Genomic DNA, 5,147 nt, shown 5'->3' on the forward strand with positions numbered 1-5,147 from the left:
TGGTCTCGATCTCCTGACCTCGTGATCCGCCTGTCTCGACCTCCCAAAGTGCTGGGATTACAGGCTTGAGCCACCGCGCCCGGCCTATTTTTATTTTTATTTATTTATTTATTTATTTTTGAGACAGTCTCGCTCTGTCGCCCAGGCTGGAGTGCAGTGGCCGGATCTCAGCTCACTGCAAGCTCCGCCTCCCGGGTTTACGCCATTCTCCTGCCTCAGCCTCCCGAGTAGCTGGGACTACAGGCACCCGCCACCTCGCCCGGCTAGTTTTTTGTATTTTTTAGTAGAGGCGGGGTTTCACCGTGTTAGCCAGGATGGTCTTGATCTCCTAACCTTGTGATCCGCCCGTCTCGGCCTCCCAAAGTGCTGGGATTACAGGCTTGAGCCACCGCGCCCAGCCCACAATTCGTTTTTTAAAGGGACGTTGACTTGCTGTCACCCAGGCTGGAGTGCAGTGGCTTGATCATAGCTCCCCTGCAGCCTTGAACTCCTGGGATCAAGCAGTCCTCCCACCTCAGTTTCCCAAGTAACTGGAACTACAGGTGTGCACCACTACACCTGGCTAATTTAAAAACTTTTTTTTTTTTTTTTTGTAGAGACAGGGTCTACTGTGTTGCTCAGGCTGGTCTTGAACTCCCTGGCTCAAGCAGTCATCCTGCCTCAGCCTCCCAAGCTGGGCCTACAGCTGGGTTTACAGGCGTGCACTACCATGCCCAGCTAATTTTTATATGTTTAGTAGAGAAAGGGTTTTCACCCTGTTGGCCAAGCTGGTCTCGAACTCCCGACCTCAGGTGATCCTCCCACCTTGGCCTCCGAAGTGCTGGAATTACAGGCGGGAGTCACCACACCTGGCTACACTCTTTTAAACAACCAGATCTCATGAGAACTCTATCACAAGAACAGCACCAAAGGGATGGTGCTAAACTATTCATGAGAAGCATGGGAAGCCTACCCCCATGATCCAGTCCCCTCCCACCAGGCCCCTCCTCCAACATTGGGGATTACATTTCAATGTGAGATTCGGATGGGGACACAGATCCAAACCATATCAGGGGGCCATTGGAAGGTTGATAAATAATAGAATATTGGCCGGGCGCGGTGGCTCAAGCCTGTAATCCCAGCACTTTGGGAGGCCGAGACGGGCGGATCACGAGGTCAGGAGATCGAGACTATCCTGGCTAACACGGTGAAACCCCGTCTCTACTAAAAAATACAAAAAAAAAAAACTAGCCGGGCGAGGTGGCGGGCGCCTGTAGTCCCAGCTACTCGGGAGGCTGAGGCAGGAGAATGGCGTAAACCCGGGAGGCGGAGCTTGCAGTGAGCTGAGATCCGGCCACTGCACTCCAGCCTGGGCGACAGAGCGAGACTCCGTCTCAAAAAATAAAAATAAAAATAAAAAATAATAGAATATTTAGGTGGACGGCGAATGGTGACTTAGGAAAAGCATGCACTTTTTGTGTTGCTGGTATGTTGGCAGCAAAAGGAGACAGTATCTGAGGGCAAAAGTGGCTTAGGTCTGCGACTGTTCTCTAAAATCTGAACTCTGCTTGAAATTGAGTGAAATGGATCACCAGTTTGATATTAGGAAGACAGGAAAGACCTATAGTTTGAAGGCTCGGAATGCCTACGTGAGGGACTAGCAAACTGTTTCCGTAAAGGGCGAGACAGTAAATATTCTTGGCATGTGGGCCATGTGGTTTCTCTCGCCACTATTCAACTCTGCTATTGTAGTGCAAAGCGGCCGTGAATGAATGGGTGTAGCTGTGTTTCAATAAAGCTTTATCTAAAAAAGCAGATCAGTAGCCATAGTTGTGGATCCTTAGGTTACAGTCTACATCCCAGAGCACAGAGCCTCAAGAACATCCTCTTTCCTGGCCTTCCAGAAATTTGAGACTTCTTAATTCCAAGCTTTCCTTTCTTCCACTATCTTGGGATGAGTCGAGAAGTTTCCTTTTGTGTCAACTGCAAGTGCACTGAACGCCCTGAATGGGCTGACCTACTTTCAACTTGAAGTATTTCCACCTGGGAACTAGAATCCAATTTGACTGATGCAATGCCAGAAAGCTAATGTCCTTTTTATAGTCTGTTTGGAAGCTCATCTCCTCTTTCCACACCTTCAGAAACCAAACCGAACACAGATCAATTTCCAAGTGCCTCTGGGGCTCTCTGTTAATGCCATGTCGAGTTACTCAATAGTTGTTTTTCTGTAATTAAATATCTGGACACATTGGACTGCCATCCACTGAAATTACTCTCATGCCCTGGTGAAGTATCTCTGTGCATATTATTTGAAAATGCTAGAGAGGCTTCTTTTCTCCAAACATTTGATAAAATTAATAATACAGGTTATTAATGAAGAATCAGAAATTACCAAAAGGTGGAAACAAGTAGATGGTCACGCCATAGCCTCATATCCAAAATGCAGTGGTGTTAAAAAGAAAACACATTTCTTTCCAGTCTTCCTTTATTGTGTAGCAGTTTATGATTTTTTTTGTGTGCCTGTAAAAAATTATAGCCAGACTGTGTATAAAATTTTATGTTCTTTTTTTCTCTCATTACATGGCTTCAAAAATCACTTCCCTGTCTTTTTACACAGTTTTCAGTAAATGTCATATAATCAAGTTGTTCTACTGCAACTTATTTGAGCGATCCTCTACCATTGGTCGTTTACATTGTTTTCAACTGAGCATGCTTCTTTTTTTTTTTTTAATTTTTTAAATTTTTGTAGAAACGGGGTCTCACTATGTTGCCCAGGCTGGTTTCGAACTCTTGGCCTCAAGCAATCCTCCCACCTCAACCTCCCAAAGTGCTGGGATTATAGGCATAAGATACTGTGCCTAGCTCTTTAAATTACACTGCTCTGAACATCTCTGAGCATAGACCTATTCCTTCATGTAGTATTGCTTGCATTAGCTAAATTTCTAGAGTTGGGATTTTTTTTCTTTTTTGATGGGGTGCTGTATTAGTCAGTTTTCACACTACTATAAAGATACTACCTGAGACCGGGTAATTTATAAACAAAAGAGGCTTAATTGACTCACAGTTCCACATGCCTGGGGAGGCCTCAGGAAATTTACAATCATGGCAGAAGGTGAAGGGGAAGCAGGCACCTTCTTCACAAGGCGGCAGGAGAGAGAGAGGGCACGCAGGGAAAACTGCCACTTTACAACCATCAGATCTCGTGAGAACTCACTAGCACGAGAACAGCATGGGGGAAACTGCCCCCATGATCCAGTCACCTCCCACCAGATTCCTCCCTTGACACATCGGGATTACAATTCAAGATGAGATTTGGGTGGGGACACAGAGCCAAACCATATCAGGGGCTTTCCAGTCTTTACTGGAAAGCCTTCTAGACAAATTCTGAAAGAGCTGTAACACTGAGTTGGGACTTCTTGAGGTCAAAATATTTAATATCTCTTTATGTTGTTTTCCAAAAGGGCTGGATTCAGATACTCTCCAGCAGTGTCTGTTGGGAGAGAGAGAGAGCCAGGGGTGATGGTCTGGCTTTCAGACCTGAGATCAGACAGAAGGATAGCTAAACTCCCAGGCGGTGGGTTGGTTAGTGGTTGGTTTGTTGGTTTGGTTGTTTTTTTGTTCTGGATCTTATTTCAAAGAGAACAGATTTGACTCCACACCTGGCGCACCTCCTCAGTTTCACAAAGCAGCTAAGAGGGAAGTCAGGTTTCATAGCCCAAGTGATGCTATTGCTTGAGTATAATTGTGCACCAGCCATTAGCCCACGTTTCTTGGTAGAGCCTCAGTGCGCCTGGATTATGAATTTGCACGCAGTGGAATCGCAATAATTTGTTTTATAGTTCTGTCCTTTGGGGGAATGACGTTTCTTCCAAGGCCTCAGCTCCCTTAATCTGTAAAATGGGAATAATAAGAATTCACTGGACAAATATTCAGTGTGCCTGTTGGGTGTGTTGGGCACTGTGCAGTCCATCTCCGGGGCTAGCATGGAAGGCACACATTGAAAAGATACTCATGCTGGCTGCAGTGGCTCACGCCTGTAATCCCAACACCCTGAAAGGCTGAGGCAGGTAGATCACTTGAGAACAGTCTGGGCAACATGGCTCTGTCAACCCTGTCAATCAGTGATCAGACTTAGCCTGAGTAGGAGGAGAAAGCTGGAACCAGTGGCCTTCCTTAGATGTGATCTCATGAAACAATGAAGTCCGCCTACGGGTAGCTGCTCTGGAGGTTGGTAGCCTGAACCTGATAATTCCCTCTAATTCTCATCCCATCTAGGCAAAAGGAGACTTGCTGGGAGAGAGAAATTAATTGTTCGGTTTATTATCAGTTCTTAAAAAAAATTATCAGCTCAAAAAAAAAAATACACAAAAAATTATTTGTGTGGCACGTATGGTGGCACACACCAGTCGTCCTAGCCAAGAGGTTGAGATGGGAGGCTCACCTGAACCCCTAAGGAAAAGCTGCAGTGAGCTGTGATTGCACCACTGCACTCCAGCCTGGGCAACAGAGTGAGACCCTGTTTCAAAAAAAAAAAAAAAGAGGCCAGGTATGGTGGCTCATGCCTGTAATCCCAGCACTTTGGGCAGCCGAGGTGGGTGGATCACTTGAGGCCATGAACCAGCCTGGCCAACATGGTGAAACCTCGTCTCTACTAAAAATACAAAAATTAGCTGGGCACGGTGGCGGGCTCCTGTAATCCAGCTACTCGGGAGGCTGAGGCATGAGAATCACTTGAACCTGGGAGGTAGAGGCTGCAGTGAGTCGAGATCGTGCCACTGCACTCCAGCCTGGGAGACAGAGCAAGACCCTGTCTCAAAAAACAAAGACACTCATGCAAATAAATATGTAAGTACTAACTGTGATGGATGGAAAGAATTACACAAGGAGCTATAAGAAATTACAGCAAGACAATTATATTTCCACAAGAAGGTTTATAAATGCTTCTCTGAAGAAATAACATGGAGTGTTTGAGACCTCAGTGATTCATAGGTTTTGGCTAAGGAGGAGTGAGGGAAGCAGACTGGGCTGCAAGAATGGCGGGTGCAAAGGCCAGCTACTCAGGAGGCTGAGGCACGAGAATCACTTGAACCTGGGAGGTAGAGGCTGCAGCGAGTCGAGATTGTGCCACTGCACTCCAGCCTGGGAGACAGAGCAAGACCCTGTCTCAA

At 46.3% G+C, this 5,147-nt stretch overlaps 1 protein-coding gene and 1 non-coding gene across 2 annotated transcripts in view; one reads left to right on the forward strand and one right to left on the reverse strand.

Moving 5' to 3' along the window:
* The window catches only part of ABAT (4-aminobutyrate aminotransferase), a 109,826-nt gene that overhangs the window by 30,865 nt on the left and 73,814 nt on the right, over positions 1-5,147 (forward strand). The window lies entirely within an intron of this gene.
* LOC111551771 lies at positions 3,322-3,383 on the reverse strand. Its single transcript, XR_002734458.1, has one exon. It is a non-coding gene; the product is annotated as a U7 small nuclear RNA (small nuclear RNA).

Source organism: Piliocolobus tephrosceles, chromosome 17 (assembly GCF_002776525.5).
Source record: "Piliocolobus tephrosceles isolate RC106 chromosome 17, ASM277652v3, whole genome shotgun sequence".
NCBI lineage: Eukaryota > Metazoa > Chordata > Mammalia > Primates > Cercopithecidae > Piliocolobus > Piliocolobus tephrosceles.